This window comes from Schistocerca gregaria, chromosome 11 (assembly GCF_023897955.1).
Source record: "Schistocerca gregaria isolate iqSchGreg1 chromosome 11, iqSchGreg1.2, whole genome shotgun sequence".
In the NCBI taxonomy this organism is placed as follows: Eukaryota; Metazoa; Arthropoda; class Insecta; order Orthoptera; family Acrididae; genus Schistocerca; species Schistocerca gregaria.
Window position 1 is genome coordinate 74627118 of NC_064930.1, and position 15637 is coordinate 74642754.

The 15637-nt window shown below is 53.5% G+C and overlaps 1 protein-coding gene across 1 annotated transcript in view; it reads right to left on the reverse strand.

Annotated features, from left to right (window-relative positions):
• The window catches only part of LOC126295335 (E3 ubiquitin-protein ligase MIB2), a 370711-nt gene that overhangs the window by 74578 nt on the left and 280496 nt on the right, over window positions 1-15637 (reverse strand). The gene's annotated exons all lie outside the window — the stretch shown is intronic.

Below are 15637 nucleotides of genomic sequence, written 5' to 3' on the forward strand. Positions count from 1 at the left end.
AGGTGTGCAGCCTTTGCAAGGAGTTGAACCTTTGCAAGGAGTGCAGCCTTTGCAAGGAGTGCAGCCTTTGCAAGGAATGCAGCCTTCGCAAGGAATGCAGCCTTTACATGCATTGCAGCCTTTGCAAGGAATACAGCCTTTGCAAGGAGTACAGCATTCGCTAGGAGTGCAGCATTCGCATGGAGTAGAGCCTTCGCAAGGAGTGCGGCCTTCGCATGGAGTGCACCCTTCGCAAAGAGTGCCGCCTTTGCATGTAGTGTGGCCTTTGCATGGATTTCAGCCTTCACATGGAGTGCAGCCTTCACATGGAGTGCAGCATTCGCAAGGAGTGCAGCATTTGCAAGGAGTGCGGCCTTCACATGGAGTGTAGCTTTCCCAATGGAGTGCAACATTGGCATCAAGCGTAGCCTTCGCAAGGACTGCACCAGTCGCATGGCGTGCAGCCTTCACACCTACAGCAGCATTCGCATGGGGTACAGCCTTCGTATCTAGTGCAGGCATTCACATGGAGTGCAGCCTACACATGAAGTGCAGCCTTCATGTGGAGTGCAGCCTTCACATGGAGTGCAGCCATTCATATGGAATGCAGCCTTCACATGGAGTGCAGCCTTCACATGGAGTGCTGCCTTCGCATGAAGTGCTGCCTTCACATGGACTGCAGCCACAAGTTGTGTTGTCCTCAAAATATGAGCTTTCCTTCACAAGGAGTGCAGCCTTTGCAAAGAGTGCAGCCTTTGCAAGGAGTGCAGCCTTCGCAAGGAGTGCAGCCTTCGCAAGGAATGCAGCCTTCACATGCATTGCAGCCTTCGCAAGGAGTACAGCCTTCGCAAGGAGTGCAGCATTCACAAGGAGTGCAGCATTCGCATGGAGTGGAGCCTTCGCAAGGAGTGCAACCTTTGCAAGGAGTGCAGCCTTCGCAAAGTGTGCCGCCTTTGCATGGAGTGTGGCCTTTGCATGCATTTCAGCCTTCACATGGAGTGCAGCCTTCACATGGAGTGAAGGCTTCACATGGAGTGTAGCCTTCCCAATGGAATGCAACATTGGCGTGGAGTGTAGCCTTCGCAAGGAGTGCATCAGTCACATGGGGTGCAGCCTTCACACCTACAGCAGCATTCGCATGGGGTACAGCCCTCGAATCTAGTGCAGGCATTCACATGGAGTGCAGCCTACACATAAAGTGCAGCCTTCACATGGAGTGCAGCCTTCACATGGAGTGCAGCCATTCATATGGAATGCAGCCTTCACATGGAGTGCAGCCTTCACATGGAGTGCTGCCTTCGCATGGAGTGCTGCCTTCACATGGACTGCAGCCACAAGGTGTGTTGTCCTCAAAAGATGAGCTTTCCTTCACAAGGAGTGCAGCCTTTGCAAGGTGTGGAGCCTTTGCAAGGAGTGCAGCCTTTGCAATGAGTGCAGCCTTTGCAAGGAGTGCAGCCTTCGCAAGGAATGCAGCCTTCACATGCATTGCAGACTTCGCAAGGAGTACATCCTTCGCAAGGAGTGCAGCATTCGCAAGGAGTGCAGCATTCGCAAGGAGTCGAGCCTTCGCAAGGAGTGCAGCCTTCGCAAGGAATGCAGCCTTCACATGCATTGCAGTCTTCGCAAGGAGTGCAGCATTCGCAAGGAGTGGAGCCTTCGGATGGAGTGCTGCATTCGCAAAGAGTGCTGCCTTCACATGGAGTGTGGCCTTTGCATGGATTGCAGCCTTCACATGGAGTGCAGCCTTCACATGGAGTGAAGCCTTCACATGGAGTGCAGCCATTCATATGGAATGCAGCCTTCACATGGAGTGCTGCCTTTGCATGGAGTGCTGCCTTCACATGGACTGCAGCCACAAGGTGTGTTGTCCTCAAAATATGAGCTTTCCTTCACAAGGAGTGCAGCCTTCGCAAGGAGTGCAGCCTTTGCAAGGAGTGGAGCCTTTGCAAGGAATGCAGCCTTTGCAAGGAGTGCAGCCTTTGCAAGGAGTGCAGCCTTCGCAAGGAATGCACCATTCACATGCATTGCCGCCTTTGCAAGGAGTACAGCCTTTGCAAGGAGTACTGCATTCACAAGGAGTGCAGCATTCGCAAGGAGTGGAGCGTTTGCAAGGAGTGCAGCCTTCACATGCATTGCAGCCTTCGCCAGATGTACAGCCTTAGCAAGGAGTGCAACATCGCAAGGAGTGCAGCATTCACAAGGAGTGGAGCCTTCGCAAGGAGTGCGGCCTTCACATGGAGTGCAGCCTTCGCATGGAATGTGGCCTTTGAATGGATTTTAGCCTTCACATGCAGTGCAGCCTTCACATGGAGTGAAGCCTTCATATGGAGTGTAGCCTTCGCAACGGAGTGCAAGATTGGCATGGAGTGTAGCCTTCGCAAGGAGGTCATCTGTCGCATGGGGTGCAGCCTTCACACCTACAGCAGCATTTGCATGGGGTACAGCCTTCATATGTAGTGCAGGCTTTCACATGGAGTGCAGCCTACACATGAAGTGCAGCCTTCACATGGAGTGCAGCCTTCACATGAAGTGCAGCCATTCATATGGAATGCAGCCTTCACATGGAGTGCTGCCTTTGCATGGAGTGCTGCCTTCACATGGACTGCAGCCACAAAGTGTGTTGTCCTCAAAATATGAGCTTTCCTTCACAAGGAGTGCAGCCTTCGCAAGGAGTGCAGCCTTCGTAAGGAATGCAGCCTTCACATGCATTGCAGCCTTCGCAAGGAGTACAGCCTTCGCAAGATGTGCAGCCTTCGCAAGGAGTGCAGCCTTTGCAAGGAGTGGAGCCTTTGCAAGGAGTGCAGCCTTTGCAAAGAGTGCAGCCTTCACAGGGAGTGCAGCCTTCGCAAGGAATGCAGCCTTCACATGAATTGCAGCCATCGCAAGGAGTACAGCCTTCGCAAGGAGTGCGGCCTTCGCAAGGAGTGCAGCATTCGCAAGGAGTGGGGCCTTCGCATGGAGTGCAGCCTTCGCAAAGAGTGCCGCCATTGCATGGAGTGTGACCTTTACATGGATTTCAGCCTTCACATGGAGTGCAGCCTTCACATGGAGTGAAGCCTTCACATGGAGTGTAGCCTTCCCAATGGAGTGCAACATTGGCATGGAGTGTAGCCTTCGCAAAGAGTGCATCAGTCGCATGGGATGCAGCCTTCACACCTACAGCAGCATTTGCATGGCGTACAGCCTTCGTATGTAGTGCAGGCATTCACATGGATTGCAGCCTACACAAGAAGTGCAGCCTTCACATGGAGTGCAGCCTTATCATGGAGTGCAGCCATTCATATGGAATGCAGCCTTCACATGGAGTGCAGCCTTCATATGGAGTGCTGCCTTCGCATGGAGTGCTGCCTTCACATGGACTGCAGCCACATGGTGTGTTGTCCTCGAAAGATGAGCTTTCCTTCACAAGCAGTGCAGCCTTTGCAAGGAGTGGAGCCTTTGCAAGGAGTGCAGCCTTTGCAAGGAGTGCAGCCTTTGCAAGGAGTACAGCCTTCGCAAGGAATGCAGCCTTTACATGCATTGCAGCCTTCGCAAGGAGTACAGCCTTCGCAAGGAGTGCAGCATTCGCAAGGAGTGCAGCATTCGCAAGGAGTGCAGCCTTTGCAAGGAGTGCAGCCTTCGCATGGAGTGCACCCTTCGCAAAGAGTGCTGCCTTTGCATGGAGTGTGGCCTTTGCATGGATTTCAGCCTTCACATGGAGTGGAGCCTTCAAATGAGTGAAGCCTTCACTTGGAGTGTAGCGTTCCCAATAGAGTGCAACATTGGCAAGGAGTGTAGCCTTCGCAAGGTGTGCATCAATCACATGGGGCGCAGCCTTCACACCTGCAGCAGCATTTGCATGGGGTACAGCCTTCGTATGTAGTGCAGGCATTCACATGGAGTGCAGCCTACACATGAAGTGCAGCCTACACATGAAGTGCAGCCTTCACATGGAGTGCAGCCTTTACATGGAGTGCTGCCTTCACATGGACTGCAGCCACAAGGTGTGTTGTCCTCAAAATATGAGCTTTCCTTCACAAGGAGTGCAGCCTTTGCAATGAGTGCTGCCTTTGCAAGGAGTGCAGCCTTCACAAGGAGTGCAGCCTTCGCAAGGAATGCAGCCTTCACATGCATTGCAGCCTTCACAAGGAGTACAGCCTTCGCAAGATGTGCAGCCTTCGCAAGGAGTGCAGCCTTTGCAAGGAGTGGAGCCTTTGCAAGGAGTGCAGCCTTTGCAAGGAGTGCAGCCTTCACAGGGAGTGCCGCCTTCGCAAGGAATGCAGCCTTCACATGCATTGCAGCCTTCGCAAGGAGTACAGCCTTCGCAAGGAGTGCAGACTTCGCAAGGAGTGGGGCCTTCAAATGGAGTGCAGCCTTCACATGGAGTGCAGCCATTCATATGGAATGCAGCCTTCACATGGAGTGCAGCCTTCATATGGAGTGCTGCCTTCGCATGGAGTGCTGCCTTCACATTTACTGCAGCCACAAGGTGTGTTGTCCTCAAAATATGAGCTTTCCTTCACAAGGAGTGCAGCATTTGCAAGGAGTGCAGCCTTTGCAAGGAGTGCAGCCTTCACAAGGAGTGCAGCCTTCGCAAGGAATGCACCCTTCACATGCATTGCAGCCTTCGCAAGGAGTGCAGCATTCGCAAGCAGTGGAGCCTTCACATGCTTTGCAGACTTGGCAAGGAGTACAGATTTCGCAAGGAGTGCAGCATTCGCAAGGAACGCAGCATTCGCAAGGAATGCAGCATTCGCAAGGAGTGGAGCCTTCGCAAAGAGTGCAGCCTTCGCATGGAGTGCAGCCTTCGCAAAGAGTGCTGCCTTTGCATGGAGTGTGGTCTTTGCATGGATTTCAGCCTTCACATGGAGTGCAGCCTTCACATGGAGTGATGCCTTCACATGGAGTGTAGCCTTCCCAATGGAGTGCTACATTGGCATGGAGTGTAGCCTTCGCAAGGAGTGCATCAGTCACATGGGGTGCAGCCTTCACACCTACAGCAGCATTCGCATAAGGTACAGGCTTCGTATCTAGTGCAGGCATTCACATGGAGTGCAGCCTACACATGAAGTGCAGCCTTCACATGGAGTGCAGCCTTCACATGGAGTGCAGCCATTCATATGGAATGCAGCCTTCACATGGAGTGCAGCCTTCACATGGAGTGCAGCTTTCGCATGGAGTGCTGCCTTCACATGGACTGCAGCCACAAGGTGTGTTGTCCTCAAAAGATGAGCTTTCCTTCACAAGGAGTGCAGCCTTTGCAAGGAGTGGAGCCTTTGCAAGGAGTGCAGCCTTTGCATGGAGCGCAGCCTTTGCAACGACTGCAGCCTTTGCAAGGAATGCAGCCTTCACATCCATTGCAGACTTCGCAAGCAGTACAGCCTTCGCAAGGAGTGCAGCATTCGCAAGGAGTGCAGCATTCGCAAGGAGTCGAGCCTTCGCAAGGAGTGCAGAATTCGCAAGGAATGCAGCCTTCACATGCATTGCAGCCTTCGCAAGGAGTGCAGCCTTCGCAAGGAGTGCAGCATTCGCAAGGAGTGGAGCCTTCGCAAGGAGTGCAGCCTTCGCAAGGAATGCAGCCTTCACATGCATTGCAGCCTTTGCAAAGAGTGCAGCCTTCGAAAGGAGTGCAGCATTCGCAAGGAGTGGAGCCTTCGGATGGAGTGCTGCCTTCGCAAAGAGGGCCGCCTTCACATGGAGTGTGGCCTTTGCATGGATTGCAGCCTTCACATGGAATGCAGCCTTCACATGGAGTGCAGCCTTCACATGGAGTGCAGCCTTCACATGGAGTGCTGCCTTCGCATGGAGTGCTGCCTTCACATGGAGTGCAGCCACAAGGTGTGTTGTCCTCAAAAGATGAGCTTTCCTTCACAAGGAGTGCAGCCTTTGCAAGGAGTGGAGCCTTTGCAAGGAGTGCAGCCTTTGCAAGGACTGCTGCCTTTGCAAGGAGTGCAGCCTTTGCAAGGAATGCCGCCTTCACATGCATTGCAGACTTCGCAAGCAGTACAGCCTTCGCAAGGAGTGCAGCATTCGCAAGGAGTGCAGCATTCGCAAGGAGTCGAGCCTTCGCAAGGAGTGCAGCCTTCGCAAGGAATGCAGCCTTCACATGCATTGCAGCCTTCGCAAGGAGTGCAGCCTTCGCAAGGAGTGCAGCATTCGCAAGGAGTGGAGCCTTCGCAAGGAGTGCAGCCTTCGTAAGGAATACAGCCTTCACATGCATTGCAGCCTTCGCAAGGAGTGCAGCCTTCGCAAGGAGTGCAGCATTCGCAAGGAGTGGAGCCTTCGGATGGAGTGCTGCCATCGCAAAGAGTGCCGCCTTCACATGGAGTGTGGCCTTTGCATGGATTGCAGCCTTCACATGGAGTGCTGCCTTCGCATGGAGTGCTGCCTTCACATGGAATGCAGCCACAAGGTGTGTTGTCCTCAAAAGATGAGCTTTCCTTCACAAGGAGTGCAGCCTTTGCAAGGAGTGGAGCCTTTGCAAGGAGTGCAGCCTTTGCAAGGAGTGCTGCCTTTGCAAGGAGTGCAGCCTTCGCAAGGAATGCACCCTTCACACGCATTGCAGCCTTTGCAAGGAGTACAGCCTTTGCAAGGAGTACAGCATTCGCAAGGAGTGCAGCATTCGCAAGGAGTGGAGCGTTCGCAAGGAGTGCAGCCTTCACATGCATTGCAGCCTTTGCAAGGTGTACAGCCTTCACAAGGAGTGCAGCATTCGCAAGGAGTGCAGCATTCGCAAGGAGTGCAGCATTCGCAAGGAGTGGAGCCTTCGCATGGAGTGCAGCCTTCGCAAAGAGTGCCGCCCTTGCATGGAGTGTGGCCTTTGCATGGATTTCAGCCTTCACATGGAGTGCAGCCTTCACATGGAGTGAAGCCTTCACATGGAGTGTAGCCTTCCCAATGGAGTGCAACATTGGCATGGAGTGTAGCCTTCGCAAGGAGTGCATCAGTCGCATGGGGTGCAGCCTTCACACCAACAGCAGCATTGTCATGGGGTACAGCCTTCGTATGTAGTGCAGGCATTCACACGGAGTGCAGCCTACACACGAAGTGCAGCCTTCACATGGAGTGCAGCCTTCACATGGAGTGCAGCCATTCATATGGAATGCAGCCTTCACATGGAGTGCAGCCTTCAGATGGAGTGCTGCATTCGCATGGAGTGCTGCCTTCAAATAGACTGCAGCCACGAGGTGTTGTCCTCAAAAGATAAGCTTTCCTTCACAAGGAGTGCAGCCTTTGCAAGGAGTGGAGCCTTTGCAAGGAGTGCAGCCTTTGCAAGGAGTGCAGCCTTTGCAAGCAGTGCAGCCTTTGCAAGGAATGCAGACTTCACATGCATTGCAGCCTTTGCAAAGAGTACAGCCTTTGCAAGGAGTGCAGCATTCGCAAGGAGTGCAGCATTCGCAAGGAGTGGAGCCTTCGCAAGGAGTGCAGCCTTCGCAAAGAGTGCTGCCTTTGCATGGAGTGTGGTCTTTGCATGGATTTCAGCCTTCACATGGAGTGCAGCCTTCACATGGAGTGATGCCTTCACATGGAGTGTAGCCTTCTCAATGGAGTGCTACATTGGCATGGAGTGTAGCCTTCGCAAGGAGTGCATCAGTCACATGGGGTGCAGCCTTCACACCTACAGCAGCATTCGCATAAGGTACAGGCTTCGTATCTAGTGCAGGCATTCACATGGAGTGCAGCCTACACATGAAGTGCAGCCTTCACATGGAGTGCAGCCTTCACATGGAGTGCAGCCATTCATATGGAATGCAGCCTTCACATGGAGTGCAGCCTTCACATGGAGTGCAGCTTTCGCATGGAGTGCTGCCTTCACATGGACTGCAGCCACAAGGTGTGTTGTCCTCAAAAGATGAGCTTTCCTTCACAAGGAGTGCAGCCTTTGCAAGGAGTGGAGCCTTTGCAAGGAGTGCAGCCTTTGCATGGAGCGCAGCCTTTGCAACGACTGCAGCCTTTGCAAGGAATGCAGCCTTCACATCCATTGCAGACTTCGCAAGCAGTACAGCCTTCGCAAGGAGTGCAGCATTCGCAAGGAGTGCAGCATTCGCAAGGAGTCGAGCCTTCGCAAGGAGTGCAGAATTCGCAAGGAATGCAGCCTTCACATGCATTGCAGCCTTCGCAAGGAGTGCAGCCTTCGCAAGGAGTGCAGCATTCGCAAGGAGTGGAGCCTTCGCAAGGAGTGCAGCCTTCGCAAGGAATGCAGCCTTCACATGCATTGCAGCCTTTGCAAAGAGTGCAGCCTTCGAAAGGAGTGCAGCATTCGCAAGGAGTGGAGCCTTCGGATGGAGTGCTGCCTTCGCAAAGAGGGCCGCCTTCACATGGAGTGTGGCCTTTGCATGGATTGCAGCCTTCACATGGAATGCAGCCTTCACATGGAGTGCAGCCTTCACATGGAGTGCTGCCTTCGCATGGAGTGCTGCCTTCACATGGAGTGCAGCCACAAGGTGTGTTGTCCTCAAAAGATGAGCTTTCCTTCACAAGGAGTGCAGCCTTTGCAAGGAGTGGAGCCTTTGCAAGGAGTGCAGCCTTTGCAAGGACTGCTGCCTTTGCAAGGAGTGCAGCCTTTGCAAGGAATGCCGCCTTCACATGCATTGCAGACTTCGCAAGCAGTACAGCCTTCGCAAGGAGTGCAGCATTCGCAAGGAGTGCAGCATTCGCAAGGAGTCGAGCCTTCGCAAGGAGTGCAGCCTTCGCAAGGAATGCAGCCTTCACATGCATTGCAGCCTTCGCAAGGAGTGCAGCCTTCGCAAGGAGTGCAGCATTCGCAAGGAGTGGAGCCTTCGCAAGGAGTGCAGCCTTCGTAAGGAATACAGCCTTCACATGCATTGCAGCCTTCGCAAGGAGTGCAGCCTTCGCAAGGAGTGCAGCATTCGCAAGGAGTGGAGCCTTCGGATGGAGTGCTGCCATCGCAAAGAGTGCCGCCTTCACATGGAGTGTGGCCTTTGCATGGATTGCAGCCTTCACATGGAGTGCTGCCTTCGCATGGAGTGCTGCCTTCACATGGAATGCAGCCACAAGGTGTGTTGTCCTCAAAAGATGAGCTTTCCTTCACAAGGAGTGCAGCCTTTGCAAGGAGTGGAGCCTTTGCAAGGAGTGCAGCCTTTGCAAGGAGTGCTGCCTTTGCAAGGAGTGCAGCCTTCGCAAGGAATGCACCCTTCACACGCATTGCAGCCTTTGCAAGGAGTACAGCCTTTGCAAGGAGTACAGCATTCGCAAGGAGTGCAGCATTCGCAAGGAGTGGAGCGTTCGCAAGGAGTGCAGCCTTCACATGCATTGCAGCCTTTGCAAGGTGTACAGCCTTCACAAGGAGTGCAGCATTCGCAAGGAGTGCAGCATTCGCAAGGAGTGCAGCATTCGCAAGGAGTGGAGCCTTCGCATGGAGTGCAGCCTTCGCAAAGAGTGCCGCCCTTGCATGGAGTGTGGCCTTTGCATGGATTTCAGCCTTCACATGGAGTGCAGCCTTCACATGGAGTGAAGCCTTCACATGGAGTGTAGCCTTCCCAATGGAGTGCAACATTGGCATGGAGTGTAGCCTTCGCAAGGAGTGCATCAGTCGCATGGGGTGCAGCCTTCACACCAACAGCAGCATTGTCATGGGGTACAGCCTTCGTATGTAGTGCAGGCATTCACACGGAGTGCAGCCTACACACGAAGTGCAGCCTTCACATGGAGTGCAGCCTTCACATGGAGTGCAGCCATTCATATGGAATGCAGCCTTCACATGGAGTGCAGCCTTCAGATGGAGTGCTGCATTCGCATGGAGTGCTGCCTTCAAATAGACTGCAGCCACAAGGTGTTGTCCTCAAAAGATAAGCTTTCCTTCACAAGGAGTGCAGCCTTTGCAAGGAGTGGAGCCTTTGCAAGGAGTGCAGCCTTTGCAAGGAGTGCAGCCTTTGCAAGCAGTGCAGCCTTTGCAAGGAATGCAGACTTCACATGCATTGCAGCCTTTGCAAAGAGTACAGCCTTTGCAAGGAGTGCAGCATTCGCAAGGAGTGCAGCATTCGCAAGGAGTGGAGCCTTCGCAAGGAGTGCAGCCTTCACATGCATTGCAGCCTTCGCAAGGAGTACAGCCTTAGCAAGTAGTGCAGCATCGCAAGGAGTGCAGCATTCGAAAGGAGTGGAGCCTTCGCAAGGAGTGGGGCCTTCACATGGAGTGCAGCCTTCGCATGGAGTGCTGCCTTCACATGGACTGCAGCCACAATGTGTGTTGCCCTCAAAATATGAGCTTTCCTTCACAAGGAGTGCAGCCTTTGCAAGGAGTGTAGCCTTCGCAAGGAGTGCAGCCTTCGCAAGGAATGCAGCCTTCACATGCATTGCAGCCTTCGCAAGGAGTACAGCCTTCGCAAGGAGTGCAGCATTCGCAAGGAATGCAGCATTCGAATGGAGTGGAGCTTTCGCAAGGAGTGCAGCCTTTGCATGGAGTGCAGCCTTCGCAAAGAGTGCCGCCTTTGCATGGAGTGTGGCCTTTGCATGGATTTCAGCTTTCACATGGAGTGCAGCCTTCACATGGAGTGAAGCCTTCACGTGGAGTGCAGCCATTCATATGGAATGCAGCCTTCACATGGAGTGCAGCCTTCACATGGAGTGCTGCCTTCGCATGGAGTGCTGCCTTCACATGGACTACAGCCACAAGGTGTGTTGTCCTCAAAAGATGAGCTTTCCTTCACAAAGAGTGTAGCCTTTGCAAGGAGTGGAGCCTTTGCAAGGAGTGCAGCCTTTGCAAGGAGTGCAGAATTTGCAAGGAATGCAGCCTTTGCAAGGAATGCAGCCTTCACATGCATTGCAGACTTCGCAAGGAGTACAGCCTTCGCAAGGAGTGCAGCATTCGCAAGGAGTGCAGTATTCGCAAGGAGTTGAGCCTTCGCAAGGAGTGCAGCATTCGCATGGAGTGCAGTCTTCGCAAAGTGTGCCGCCTTCGCATGGAGTGTGGCCTTTGCATTTATTGCAGCCTTCACATTGAGCGCAGCATTCACATGGAATGAAGCCTTCACATGGAGTGTAGCCTTCCAAATGGAGTGCAACATTGGCATGGAGTGTAGCCTTCGCAAGGACTGCATCAGTCGCATGGGGTGCAGCCTTCACACCTACAGCAGCAGTCGCATGGGGTACAGCCTTCGTATGTAGTGCAGGCATTCACATGGAGTGCAGCCTACACATGAAGTGCAGCCTTCACATGGTGTGGAGCCTTCACATGGAGTGCAGCCATTTATATGGAATGCAGCCTCCACATGGAGTGCTGCCTTCGCATGGAGTGCTGCCTTCACATGGACTGCAGCCACAAGGTGTGTTGTCCTCAAAATATGAGCTTTCCTTCACAAGGAGTGCAGCCTTTGCAAAGAGTGCAGCCTTTGCAAAGAGTGCAGCCTTCGCAAGGAATGCAGCCTTCACATGCATTGCAGACTTCGCAAGGAGTACAGCCTTCGCAAGGAGTGCAGCATTCGCAAGGAGTGCAGCAATCGCAAGGAGTCGAGCCTTCACAAGGAGTGCAGCCTTCGCAACGAATGCAGCCTTCGCAAGGAGTACAGCCTTCGCTTGGAGTGCAGCCTTCGCAAGGAGTGCAGCATTCGCAAGGAGTGGAGCCTTCGCATGGAGTGCAGCCTTCATAAAGAGTGCCGCCTTTGCATGGAGTGTGGCCTTTGCATGGATTTCAGCTTTCACATGGAATGCAGCCTCCACATGGAGTGCTGCCTTCGCATGGAGTGCTGCCTTCACATGGACTGCAGCCACAAGGTGTGTTGTCCTCAAAATATGAGCTTTCCTTCACAAGGAGTGCAGCCTTTGCAAAGAGTGCAGCCTTTGCAAAGAGTGCAGCCTTCGCAAGGAATGCAGCCTTCACATGCATTGCAGACTTCGCAAGGAGTACAGCCTTCGCAAGGAGTGCAGCATTCGCAAGGAGTGCAGCAATCGCAAGGAGTCGAGCCTTCACAAGGAGTGCAGCCTTCACAAGGAATGCAGCCTTCACATGCATTGCAGCCTTCGCAAGGAGTACAGCCTTCGCAAGGAGTGCAGCCTTCGCAAGGAGTGGAGCATTCGCAAGGTGTGGAGCCTTCGCATGGAGTGCAGCCTTCACATGGAGTGTATCCTTCCCAATGGAGTGCAACATTGGCATGGTGTGTAGCCTTCGCAAGGAGTGCATAAGTCACATGGGGTGCAGCCTTCACACCTACAGCAGCATTCGCATGGGGTAGCACATTCGTATGTACTGCAGGCATTCATATGGAATGCAGCCTTCACATGGAGTGCTGCCTTCTCATGGAGTGCTGCCTTCGCATGGAGTGCTGCCTTCACATGGACTGCAGCCACAAGGTGTGTTGTCCTCAAAAGATGAGCTTTCCTTCACAAGGAGTGCCGCCTTTGCAAGGAGTGGAGCCTTTGCAAGGAGTGCACCCTTTGCAAGGAGTGCGGCCTTCGCATGGAGTGCAGCCTTCGCAAAGAATGCCGTCTTTCCATGGAGTGTGGCCTTTGCATGGATTTCAGCCTTCACATGGAGTGCAGCCTTCACATGGAGTGAAGCCTTCACATGGAGTGTAGCCTTCCCAATGGAGTGCAACATTGGCATGGAGTGTAGCATTCGCAAGGAGTGCATCAGTCGCATGGGGTGCAGCCTTCACACCTACAGCAGCATTGTCATGGGGTACAGCCTTCGTATGTAGTGCAGGCATTCACACGGAGTGCAGCCTACACATGAAGTGCAGCCTTCACATGGAGTGCAGCCTTCACATGGAGTGCAGCCATTCATATGGAATGCAGCCTTCACATGGAGTGCAGCCTTCAGATGGAGTGCTGCCTTCGCATGGAGTGCTGCCTTCAAATAGACTGCAGCCACAAGGTGTTGTCCTCAAAAGATGAGCTTTCCTTCACAAGGAGTGCAGCCTTTGCAAGGAGTGGAGCCTTTGCAAGGAGTGCAGCCTTTGCAAGGAGTGCAGCCTTTGCAAGGAGTGCAGCCTTTGCAAGGAATGCAGACTTCACATGCATTGCAGCCTTTGCAAAGAGTACAGCCTTTGCAAGGAGTGCAGCCTTTGCAAGGAGTGCTGCCTTTGCAAGGAGTGCAGCCTTCGCAAGGAATGCACCCTTCACACGCATTGCAGCCTTTGCAAGGAGTACAGCCTTTGCAAGGAGTACAGCATTCGCAAGGAGTGCAGCATTCGCAAGGAGTGGAGCGTTCGCAAGGAGTGCAGCCTTCACATGCATTGCAGCCTTCGCAAGGTGTACAGCCTTCACAAGGAGTGCAGCAATCGCAAGGAGTGCAGCATTCGCAAGGAGTGCAGCATTCGCAAGGAGTGGAGCCTTCGCATGGAGTGCAGCCTTCGCAAAGAGTGCCGCCCTTGCATGGAGTGTGGCCTTTGCATGGATTTCAGCCTTCACATGGAGTGCAGCCTTCACATGGAGTGAAGCCTTCACATGGAGTGTAGCCTTCCCAATGGAGTGCAACATTGGCATGGAGTGTAGCATTCGCAAGGAGTGCATCAGTCGCATGGGGTGCAGCCTTCACACCTACAGCAGCATTGTCATGGGGTACAGCCTTCGTATGTAGTGCAGGCATTCACACGGAGTGCAGCCTACACATGAAGTGCAGCCTTCACATGGAGTGCAGCCTTCACATGGAGTGCAGCCATTCATATGGAATGCAGCCTTCACATGGAGTGCAGCCTTCAGATGGAGTGCTGCCTTCGCATGGAGTGCTGCCTTCAAATAGACTGCAGCCACAAGGTGTTGTCCTCAAAAGATGAGCTTTCCTTCACAAGGAGTGCAGCCTTTGCAAGGAGTGGAGCCTTTGCAAGGAGTGCTGCCTTTGCAAGGAGTGCAGCCTTTGCAAGGAGTGCATCCTTTGCAAGGAATGCAGACTTCACATGCATTGCAGCCTTTGCAAAGAGTACAGCCTTTGCAAGGAGTGCAGCATTCGCAAGGAGTGCAGCATTCGCAAGGAGTGGAGCCTTCGCAAGGAGTGCAGCCTTCACATGCATTGCAGCCTTCGCAAGGAGTACAGCCTTAGCAAGGAGTGCAGCATCGCAAGGAGTGCAGCATTCGAAAGGAGTGGAGCCTTCGCAAGGAGTGGGGCCTTCACATGGAGTGCAGCCATTCATATGGAATGCAGCCTTCACATGGAGTGCAGCCTTCACATGGAGTGCTGCCTTCTCATGGAGTGCTGCCTTCACATGGACTGCAGCCACAATGTGTGTTGCCCTCAAAATATGAGCTTTCCTTCACAAGGTGTGCAGCCTTTGCAAGGAGTGTAGCCTTCGCAAGGAGTGCAGCCTTCGCAAGGAATGCAGCCTTCACATGCATTGCAGCCTTCGCAAGGAGTACAGCCTTCGCAAGGAGTGCAGCATTCGCAAGGAATGCAGCATTCGAATGGAGTGGAGCCTTCGCAAGGAGTGCAGCCTTTGCATGGAGTGCAGCCTTCGCAAAGAGTGCCGCCTTTGCATGGAGTGTGGCCTTTGCATGGATTTCAGCTTTCACATGGAGTGCAGCCTTCACATGGAGTGAAGCCTTCACGTGGAGTGCAGCCATTCATATGGAATGCAGCCTTCACATGGAGTGCAGCCTTCACATGGTCTGCTGCCTTCGCATGGAGTCTGCCTTCACATGGACTACAGCCACAAGGTGTGTTGTCCTCAAAAGATGAGCTTTCCTTCACAAGGAGTGTAGCCTTTGCAAGGAGTGGAGCCTTTGCAAGGAGTGCAGCCTTGTCAAGGAGTGCAGAATTTGCAAGGAATGCAGCCTTCGCAAGGAATGCAGCCTTCACATGCATTGCAGACTTCGCAAGGAGTACAGCCTTCGCAAGGAGTGCAGCATTCGCAAGGAGTGCAGTATTCGCAAGGAGTCGAGCCTTCGCAAGGAGTGCAGCATTCGCATGGAGTGCAGTCTTCGCAAAGAGTGCCGCCTTCGCATGGAGTGTGGCCTTTGCATGGATTGCAGCCTTCACATGGAGTGCAGCCTTCACATGGAATGAAGCCTTCACATGGAGTGTAGCCTTCCAAATGGAGTGCAACATTGGCATGGAGTGTAGCCTTCGCAAGGACTGCATCAGTCGCATGGGGTGCAGCCTTCACACCTACAGCAGCAGTCGCATGGGGTACAGCCTTCGTATGTAGTGCAGGCATTCACATGGAGTGCAGCCTACACATGAAGTGCAGCCTTCACATGGAGTGGAGCCTTCACATGGAGTGCAGCCATTTATATGGAATGCAGCCTCCACATGGAGTGCTGCCTTCGCATGGAGTGCTGCCTTCACATGGACTGCAGCCACAAGGTGTGTTGTCCTCAAAATATGAGCTTTCCTTCACAAGGAGTGCAGCCTTTGCAAAGAGTGCAGCCTTTGCAAAGAGTGCAGCCTTCGCAAGGAATGCAGCCTTCACATGCATTGCAGACTTCGCAAGGAGTACAGCCTTCGCAAGGAGTGCAGCATTCGCAAGGAGTGCAGCAATCGCAAGGAGTCGAGCCTTCACAAGGAGTGCAGCCTTCGCAACGAATGCAGCCTTCACATGCATTGCAGCCTTTGCAAGGAGTACAGCCTTCGCATGGAGTGCAGCCTTCGCAAGGAGTGCAGCATTCGCAAGGAGTGGAGCCTTCGCATGGAGTGCAGCCTTCGTAAAGAGTGCCGCCTTTGCATGGAGTGTGGCCTTTGCATGGATTTCAGCCTTCACATGGAGTGCAGCCTTCACATGGGGTGAAGCCT